This window comes from Chinchilla lanigera, unplaced genomic scaffold, assembly GCF_000276665.1.
Source record: "Chinchilla lanigera isolate Chin_1 unplaced genomic scaffold, ChiLan1.0 scaffold00016, whole genome shotgun sequence".
Taxonomy (NCBI): domain Eukaryota; kingdom Metazoa; phylum Chordata; class Mammalia; order Rodentia; family Chinchillidae; genus Chinchilla; species Chinchilla lanigera.
This window is the reverse complement of record NW_004955417.1, coordinates 28,844,281-28,854,920: the sequence shown is the minus strand read 5'-3', so window position 1 is coordinate 28,854,920 and position 10,640 is coordinate 28,844,281. Positions and strand designations below refer to the sequence as shown.

General features: G+C 39.4%; 1 long non-coding RNA gene across 1 annotated transcript; it reads left to right on the top strand.

Annotated features, from left to right (window-relative positions):
- Positions 1–3,582: 3,582 nt before the first annotated feature.
- Positions 3,583–10,220, top strand: LOC102024006. Its single transcript, XR_260512.2, has 3 exons — positions 3,583–3,641; positions 7,921–8,024; positions 8,341–10,220. It is a non-coding gene; the product is annotated as an uncharacterized LOC102024006 (long non-coding RNA).
- Positions 10,221–10,640: the final 420 nt, after the last annotated feature.

Sequence of the window (10,640 nt, the reverse complement as noted above, 5' to 3'; positions counted from 1 at the left end):
TAGACAAACGTCAGCGTCTTGGTTATTTCCGTTACGTATTTCACCCGCGTATGTTTACCCGGACAAAGCCTCGTGCATCTACGCTCCTCCTGTAGAGCTCTCCAGCCGGGGAGGTGCCTCTCAGTTGCTTCCACATCATCTTTTTTGTCCCCCGTAACGGCACTCACTGCATCACATTATACTGAAAAACGAACGATGGGGAGACCCATGCCCCTCCCCGTTTCTACACACGCAACTGGATAGGAAGATTTAAAAGAGCAAGAAACATGCCTGTCTTTTCACTAATTATGCCCCCAGTGCTGGACACACAGAAGGTCCTAGCAAAATTATTCAAAACAAAACAGAAGTTGAGAATTATCCTTCCTTACATGAGGATACCTACCATTCCCAGTCCTCACCCACAGAATCACAGGGACTGGAGACGGCAGCCACACATGCACAACATGACTCTGAGTTCTCAGTCGGCTTTCAGAAATATCACACAAATACACTTTGGATGATTGCTGTGTTTTCCCAGAGTAACCCTGATAGAACAAACAAATCTTACGAACACTGACTGGGCCACTCTGCAGTCATAGCCTATATCAATGAAGATGTTATCCATTACGACGGTGGACATTCACTTCTTTGGGGTAATTCTTCGGGAAAGACAGTGTTTTCAAAGTCAGCAATCCTCAAGGGTGTGATGATCGACTGACACGCACATCTGAGACCCTCCTGATTATGAAGATTCTGGGCCCAGATGTTTGGTTTTCCTTTCAACCTCCCTTTCCACATTTGAACAACCATCTAACAGACTACCTCTCATATAAATGTTATGAATGTTGCCGTAATTCACATGAATAAGGTTTAGACTTCTAAGATGAGTTTTATTTTCAAACCTGTAACTTGCATCCTCATTTCCCAAATACAAAACAAAAAAACCTAAAAAGGCCTTGGGAATACTTGTTGTGTGTAGGGCCTTAGTCAAATTACCTATCTTTCCTTTTGTCTTGCCAAAATGTGTTAATATAAATGCGTTGGGAGTGAATGTAGGGTGAACTGCAGATGTAGGATTATGAAAACCCATGCTGATAGGAGAAGCACCCAAAAGGAGCTGGAACAGATCATTTGACCATTTTTAAATTTATCTGGTATTGAAAATTTTAAAAAACATGATGAACATATTTCTTTTAAAATGTTTTTGCAAAATTATATAAGCTACTGTATGCACAAAGATTTCAAGTTCAAAGAGATTTTCAAGCTCATAATGAAAATTGAGAATGTGTGCTCTTCACATCCCAGTGATAATTCCTGTCCCAGAAGTAGAATCATCAGTTCTTTTTAGCTGATTCTGCTGGGGTTCACCTCATATCTTCAAACAACATCCTTTGCTATTTTTGGACGGGTTATTAGTTTAGATACTATTGGCTATATGGAGTACCACATAAATACGTGGTAGTTTGAACCCTTCCAATGCACATTTATCTAAATTTTTGGTTAAATCAAAAGTTTATATATTTATAAACTGTCAATGCATATCGGGTGTGAGGATTATTTTCTCTTGATCTAATTCTGTTTTTCCTGGAGTTAATAATGACTTTCTTTGCCCTTGTCTCAGTTTTCTGTGGCCTATTGCTATTTGCCCGCAGAATCTTTGGTTGGCCAGTGTGACACACACTGGAATACAGCAGCCCCCTCCAAGACTCGGGTGCCCACTGTGCAGGCCGGTCTCCCGTGGAGGGAGGTGTCCTTTATGGAGCCCTCATCTTTCTGCTGTTCTCTAAAGTAACAGTTCCTGGGACTGAAATTTCCATGTCTTCATCATCCTGGGAGTTCTCTTGGTTTTACCCTTATTGGATGTCAGGTTTCTTTAATTGCTGTGCAATCCTGTATTGTTCTGTCATGGTTCTCTCTCTGTGTCTCTATCTCTCTCTCATTTTCTCTTTTGTTGATGCAAATTCTCAATAGTTTCCTGAGAAAATGTATATATGAGTGAATTTATTTTTAATATTTAGGAGAAAAATAAGGTTTAACAAGACCACACTTCTCTTTGTTCTGCTCTCCTATCTGGCTGATAGTCAAGAAACATCGATTCTAGGTCAGAAGTTTTTTTTCTCTCAATTTTCAAGCAGTGCTTCTTTGACAGCTAGTGCCTGGTGTGGTTCTCCCAGGCTTGATTCAAAAGCGAATGCAGCCTTCTGCTCCCTCCCCAGCCCCTCTGGGGAAGCTTCCTGTCTTCACCCTCACTCTTCTGGAACTTCACCCTGCAGTGGCCCCGTCCCCAAGGAGCTAAGAGCTCCTTCGATCATTTCAGCCTAGAAAATTATGTCTTGTCATCAGTCCTAAGAAATTCCCTTGTATTTTGTTCCTCCAGAACTTCCATTTTTGTGATTGGGTTTCCTGGGATGACTACTTCTGTTTTCCATTTCCTCTTCCTTTCCCTTTTGGCCACTTGCATTATTTTCTGGAAATTTTCCTTTTGTTTTGTCATCTGAGCTCTTACTGAATTTGAAATTCCTGTGATCATATTTTAATTTCTTGGATTTCTTAAGTATTTCTTTTCACAGTATCCCATGTTTGTTTCCTTCCTTCACACCTCTCCATGGCCACTAATTATACATTTCTTTATGACGATTTCTTTGGTTCCATGAAAACTTTCTGTTTCCTGGGTGCTTCGTTGATTTTACATTTTTTTCTTAAAGATTAGGCATCTAGCTTTCATGTTAAAAGTTTTCATACATATTTGGTCCTTCTCTATTTTGGTCAAAATTTTGGTCAAAACTTCATACATATTTTGGTCATTCTCTATTTGGTCAAAACTGTACAAAAAAATACTCTCTATGTGAGAAGAGTAGAAATTGGGAATTAATGATTCCTACCTAAACTCTGTACAAATCCTCTGTGTCCAGCCTCACCCACATCCAACTTCCAGGCATCCACTCTGCCTCCAGAGTGGCTTCCTTTTCACCACCCTGTGAATGGAAATCAGCTTGTGCTGATGAATACCCCTGCAGGGAATTAACTTCCCGCTTTCCCTTATGAACTAGGTCAATTTCCTCTCTCAATGGTTTACAAAAATTTATTGACTGATCCTTTTGCTGTTTCTTTCTCAATCTCTCTATCTCTGTCTCTCTCTCTCTCATCTTGTATTTAAATATTTTTTTTAAAAAAGCTCTTTTCGTAGCATTGCAAAATTTCAGTAGAGAAGGCAAGCTCATAAGATCAGTTATGCCAAGATATTCCAGCCCAAACTCTTCAATATACCTTTGCTTTTGTTTTTAGAATTACTCGTACTGTGTATATGCATTTTAATCTCAATAATACGTCATATATTGTAAAATAAAATCATAAGTGGGAGAATCATAAAAGTGCTGTAATTTGGATATGGCTTGGTTCCTATGTGTTAGGAACGGCCCTTAGTGAGGTGGGAGTAAGAGGCGGGGCCTGGAGGAAGGTCACTGGTCATTGTTTGCACCATTGGAAGGGATGAATGTCGATCTGGAAGGACCCTGGTTAATTCTCATGAGTACCAGTTGCAATAGGGCTCCCTGTCAACCGTGTGTCTCTCCCTGCCATTGTGATGCCATCTGCCACAAGGCCCTCACCATGGACAAGCAGAAGCCAGGACTAGGCTTTGGCCCTCCAGAGCCCTGAGCTAGGTAAAACTCTTTTTCTTTATAAAGTATCTAGCCTTGAGTATTTTGTTAGAGCAACTAAAAATGAATTACTATGTGAATCATATAATTATAGTCCCTGTCCTCTCAGAACACTACACTTGAGGTAACCGCATTTAACCTCTTCAACAATATAATTGAGATTCTCCCTACTGTATCAAATTTAGAAAGTATTTCTGCTGACTACACAGAGTAAGTTTTTATGTTCCTTCTATTGTTCTTCCATCTCTGTCTAGCATTTCTCACTTATATTGTAAAATTCAATAATACACTATGTTCAGCAACTGTGTTTGTTTTCATCTTTGGTCTTCACATTAATTCTTCAAGTTGAAAATGTACAAACCCCAACTATGGAATTGGAGAACCTCTTCACTGGAGAAACAGTTCTTGCTAAGAGTCTTTTTCCTTCCATGATACAACTTCCCCTCCATGTACAAGAGAATTTGTGTAATCTCGGCCACACATATGGTCTTCCCTTACATCCACCAACTGGTTAAAATCATGCCTGAGATTACTTTGCTGTAATCATATAGTCACCTTTTCATGCAGATTCTTCTTTGATTTTGAATGAATTTTACTTTTTAAAAATTGATCCTCTATAATTGCACATAGTTGTCGGCACAAGTTTATGTCTGACACTCAATTTGCCCTCCTTTTTTGCTGTCATGAACCATGCATATTCTTCACTGTATTACTAATATTATTAAGTTCCTTGCTCACTTTGGTCACGGCTTGGGTTCCAATTCATTTTTGTTCTTAAAGATACATGTCCCTCCTCTGGCTCCTCACCCACCTGTTCTACTAATTGCACTTTTTGCCAACTGCTCAGTGGTTATCCTGATTCCTGAATTGTTCCTATCATGTTTTGTATCCTATCTTCCTCAATCTTCTGAAGTCTATCCTCAAATAATCTTCTCAGAAATGGAATATGTGAAATAAAACTCCTGTAAATGTATGTGAAGATGTCTTTATTTTGTTCTGATCTTTTCTTGGTTGTTTAGCTGGGAATGTAATTCTAGGTTTAAAAATCATGTTTTGCACTGACAAATTTGAAAGAGAAAATGAGCCTTCCGTTGTTTTCTAGCATTCAGTATTGCTGATTGGAAACCTTGTTCCTGGCGACTAGAAAACTCTGACACTGATTTCTAGTCTCTCATTAAGTTATTGTTCTGAAATTTTACAAATATGTACAGTCCCAGTAAATTTTTTTTTTTTTGTCTTTTTGAGACACAGTGTCACTACACAATTCAGGCTGGCCTTGAACTCAGTTTACAGTGCAGGGTGGCCTCTAATTCACAGCGATCCTCCTGTCTCAGTCTTCTGAGTGTTGGGATTACAGACATGCACCACCATGACTGGCCTGAATGTTAATTTCAGCCCAGCATTCATAGCCTCTCTCCTGCCCAGCAGAAACCTGGCTTCCTCAGCCCTCACATGCCCTCACTATTCAGGGGAATTTGCTCATCATGCTGTAGGGATGATCTTTAATTCTAATCCTGTGACATAATTTCATATTCCTTGTTAGCGATTAATTTAGGAATGGGCAAAGGACCCAATTCTGGGCAAGAAAAGAACTCGTTGGAGTTCTTTTGGGAAAGCTTTCTTTGTTCTTAAGACAGAATTATGGGATCTTGTCTTTCTTTCTCCTTCTAGAATTAGACAATGGCAAATATGCATTTCTCTCCCGTCTTCCACTTTTCACATGAGGAAAGCTGCCTAAAACAAACCCAGCCACCAGAAAAGAGACTTGCAGTCAGACATAGTAGAAGCTTGTTCTTACTAGGCTCGGCATGTTCTATGCTTTTGGATTTCCTGTGCAATGAGATGTCTTATTGTTTGGAACCATTTCTGTTAGGTTTTTGTTACTGATACCAGAAAGTATCTTAACTGATGCAAAGCTGTAGAAAGATGAGTCTTTTATCTTGCATTCTTGAGTCGTGCGGGCCGGGAGGAGGGGCGGAAGTGTCCATGGGGAGTGTGAATTTCATCCTGAGTTCTGGTGGTGAAGTTTTGCAGACAGACTTTCAGTTCAGCCCACTGCATCATTTCTACCTTCATTGAGCCTGCCAGTTGTAAATCTACCTCTTTAGATGTCAGATACATAGCACACTATCATCACTGTGACTCAAGACAAAGTCCCTGGTTCACATCTCGGTTTGTCTACTTTTTAGCGGTTAATTTTTTGCACAGTATTTAATGTTTGTGTGCATCAGTTTACAAAAATAGAAACACCGTGCTGTCTACTGCAGACTCTAGTTGTGCATGTTAAATGTGTTAATATATGTAAAGGGCTTAACATGTAAAAAGTGTTGTTTAATTATTAGCTACTCACAGGTTACCCCAAATCTTTTCTCAGCTTATTTTGTACTAACAGAACCCTAATCTTGTTCATGCTATTCATGTCAAGGTTGTGCTAATTTTATGAGGCTACCTTCCAACTAGATTTGGCTGTATCATGTGATTCAGGCCAATGAGCTACAAAAGGAAAGCCGCCGGAGACACTTCAGCAGAACCTAAAATGCTACTGCTCAAAAGCCAGGATGCAGTTCCTTCTCCTCCCACATCCTCCTACATCAAATGGGACATGAAGCTTGGGTATTAAAAAGCTGCCTTGCAATCATTAGAACAAACTCTGTACACTTGGAGGATAGTTGGAAGGCCAACTATGATGCCTCTCATCAACTATGATACCTCTCTGTGTATTACTCCTGAACTGTCTCTGGAATCACCACCCAGTGGAGGAAGGGATGAGATACCTGTTTTGTGAAGCCATGTTGGATTTTTATTACCTAGAGTCAAAGACAAACTTAAATTTTACCCAGGGGACCTCCAAGACAGGGTGTTGCTTTCCTCTTACCTTTCAAAATCCTGGCTTTTGGAAGACTATGGTTTTATTTGTACTTCAATATATTTCTATCCTCTTCATGTTTTATAAAATGCTTAATAAAGCATGCATAAATTTTGAGTGACTTCTTCCCACCTTCCCTGCCTTTAAAGCCTGTGCCTTTTCTATCATTGTGCTTGTTTCTCTAGAGGAAAGACAGTGATGATATCACCTATTCTGAGGACTGTAAACTTTAAGCTTTGAGTCCACTGAATAAAGTAAACCTGAGTCATTTGCAGGAAAATGGTTGCACCTTGAAACCATAGCATTAAGTGCAATAAATCAAAAACACAAGCTTAAATATCACATGGTTTCTCTTTTATGAAAAACTCAAAGTATAAATAAAGGAAAAAATAAGATAGATAACAAAGTAGGGAGATCTTTTTCAAAAGGGAAGGCAGCCAAGAGATAGTGGCAGCAGGGAAGGTGGGGCAGGAAAGGGATGAAAATAGGAATTGAGGTGTGTTCTGTACCTTTATCAACTCCCCATCAGGAATGTAAACATCATGTGCTGAAAATACTAATAAAAATAAATAAAATGCATGATATAAAAACTATCCATTGCCAGTTTTAGGGATGGGTGAGGGCCCTGGAAACATGGAGAGCGTATATCCTGGTCCTAGGCATTTTCATATAGTTAAATTCCTGCACCACTTAGGGAATTTGATCGATCACTCAGCCTCTTTGTTCTCATTAGTGATCATTAAATTTTTTCAAGTTCTATATTTGATGTCTCTTTATTGCTAAATGCTACTTTTAAGTACTGTATCTTAGACCATGGATTTTTAAAGCGTAGGAGCTTTGTCTAAATATTTGATTTGTGTGGTGCTTACTCACCTAGACAGATTTTTTAAATGTTCTTGATAATGTTGACAATTTGTCAAATGTTGAAATGAATTTTGCTGATTACCTTTCCTGCTCTGGGATGGTGAAGAGCTCCATACCAAATAGTCTCATCTTTGAAACCAGGTGCATTGAGAATTCCTAATCCAGATGTCTGGACAAAGAGCAGGTACCTTCTTACCATGTCTTTGGTAGTTCTGGGAAATAATCCACCAGAATGGAGCACTGGCTCAGGATTTCCAGAAAAACATGGATGCTTATTATAATATTTGGCAGAAGGATATTTTGAAATACTCAACAATGTTGGGAACTTTAGTTCATGACTATGTGTTTACATATGTAGGACTGCACAACTTCATTGAAATATTCTCAATAATGTGAATTTAAATGACTAAAGACCTAAATAGATGTATCAGTTATATTTTCTGTTTCAGTTGTATCCCAAAGCCACTGTTAATCTATTTAACTTTTAAGTCCTCCTTTCCTGTAAGAATTCTACTGTCTTTGACACACACATCCTGTCCCTGTTTTTCCCAGGCTGACAGGAAATGGCCTACCATTGGTGAGTGAACAGGAAAACTGCGCTCACGGATCACTTCTCACATCAGAAACCAACCTCCTCAGCAAGAGCTATTTAAATGGTAAAAAAACACTGAAGAGCTTCCTTTTTTAAATGGTGAGGTAAAATTCCCTTTCCAGTGAAATATAACAAAACCCAGACTTTCATATGTAAGATTAACTCAATACTGTATATCTGCTATGTACCTGACCACTCCTCAGGACTAGTTCTGCTGCTTGGATAACTACCCAAAGAATGGACATGACTACTGTCTAATTTTGTCTTTCCACATTGACTGAAATTCAAAATAGAGATTTACTTAAAAAGCAGATAACTTTGTGAGAGCCAATCATTTATAATATAATGTTAACTGTCATGATTATAACTTTATGTTTTAGTGATGCCGTGAAATGGAAGCAGTATAAAGAAAGAAGACTTCGGGAAAGGAAATTAATGTGAGATTTACATCATAATGGAGGAGGAAATACCTATTGAACTATAAATTTGGCCCACAACAACTCACTCATTGATTTTCATTCCTTCATTTAGTCAATCAAATGTACTTTCTGGGTATGTATAACTCACCTCTCCATCTTTAAGAGGCTTGCAATAAAAAGAACTTGCAGCGAGAAGTAAGGTGATGGTATTTTAAAACTGTGCTGCAGGGAACACGATGGTCGCAAGAGGAGAACCTCAGAAAACTGAGTGAAGGGGAATTGTCTCAAAGGTTGGCAGTTTAGATATTTGTTACTTCAGGGCAACACAGCCTTCCTTCCTCATTTCCCTCAGAATGAACAAAACCAAGGGTACAAGCCAAACAAACTTGCATCTCTCCACTTTTTATCCACAACCGTGTCTTGCGGGGGAAACCACCCTAGGTCCATGGAACTGTCTGGTGACCAGACTGTTATGTTTTGGCAAGGTCTGTGATCAAAGCACGGGTCCGTTTCCGTGCAGCCCTGCCGCAGCTGACAGTTCCCAGTGTGAATAGTAAAGGAGGCTCATCTTGCTTCTGTAAGGAACAGTGCCATGGAGTACCGATAAACACAGAAAACGATGAAGATGTTGATTTTAATTAAATGAATGCCTCCATGCTTTTTCCTGATTCTTTTCTTTCTTGATTCTTTATTTAAGATAAAGCCTTTGTTTAATGTGATTTCCCAACAGAAGACTTCAGGTGAAACTATAGTTTTTACATAGCTAAGACCCAAAAGAAGCCCTTTCTCAGACAGGCTTTGCTAAAGGTGAGCTCTGTGCACCTGGTTGTTCTGCATTTATTATAACCTGCAGAAGACAGTGGAGCCTGGAACTCAGAGAAACAGGAGCAAGGGAAAGACTTCAGCTTATTATGCACTGATTTAAGCATAATTATGCTCACTGAGGAGAGAGGAAAGCACATTTGATTTCTAGTACAAGTATGTAGATCCTGCTCATGAAAAGCTTCAAACCATTTTTCACTAAACCCACCTACTGAATCTTGATCTCCAGCATTTCAGGGTATTACGCCCTTTGCAGGCAGATTCTTCACTAAGGTGACTCGGTTCACAGGAGGTGTTTATGATGGGCACAAGCACACTCTGGCTGGTGTCCTTCCAGGGAGGAAAGTTTGGAGGCAACGTGCACAGAGGGAGAAGACCACTGAAGATGAAGGCAGAGCGGAGCTGACTCCAGAGATTTCCAGAAAAACTGAACCTAACAGAGAAGCCCGGGTCCATTTTCCTCCCAACCCTCCGGAGGAGTCAAGCAGCCAACCCTACACCTCCTCTGTGCTTCACAATGCAGACAAGGAATTACCGTGGCACTTCTGGTGCCGTGGTAACACCCACCACCCTAGCAGATTCGCACACTGGGTCTTTTAATGCTCTTCAAAATACTGCATACTGCTCTGTGGCTCCTGGTATTAGTAATGATAACAATGGCTAGTTTTGCTTTTTGTTTTGAGCACTTCACATATCCCAAGCTTTGATTGATCAACTTTGACTCAATAGGATGAATGGAGAATGAAGGAAAGATTTCTTATTTGGGAATAATAATTATATGATTTTATTAACATTAATAATTAATGTTAAGTATATTTTATGAAGTCACTGAGGATTTTGGAATGACTTTAAAGGAGCTAATATTATTTATCGTAATAGAGAAAGTATTACCTCCAGGTACGTTACTGCTCCGACAAAATCCAAATCTATTAAGCTTTAGGGTTGATGGAACGCAACACCAAACTGCTGCTTAGGGCATGGCAAGTTTGCTGAAAACCACTATCCACTGTGGCCTAGAAGTAAACCTGCATGCTTGCTGTTTGTGTCTTGGCAAATGTGCAAATTCTTCACAGCTCTAGTATGTTTATTAGTAATGTTTATTATTAACTGTGATTTACAAATTATTATGAAGAACAATCAAGCCTGCGGGAGAATTAGCTCCCAAGCAGAAATGAAAGAGAGCTCAGGACCCCAAGTCTTTCAGAGTTGGAAAAATTAATTGCTTGTAAAGCTTGAACTAAAGACTGAGTGATAAGGCATGATAAAAATTTTTAAAAATTCTGTTAACATGACTCAGGACACAGATCACACAAGGGTTGTGTGGCTTGATCTCAGTTACCAGGGGACCCCACAGTATCCATCATTAAACTGAGTAGGAAAGAGGCATGCATGCAGGTGGGGAAGTAACCATGTATAATAGGATGGAACATTATTTTAAA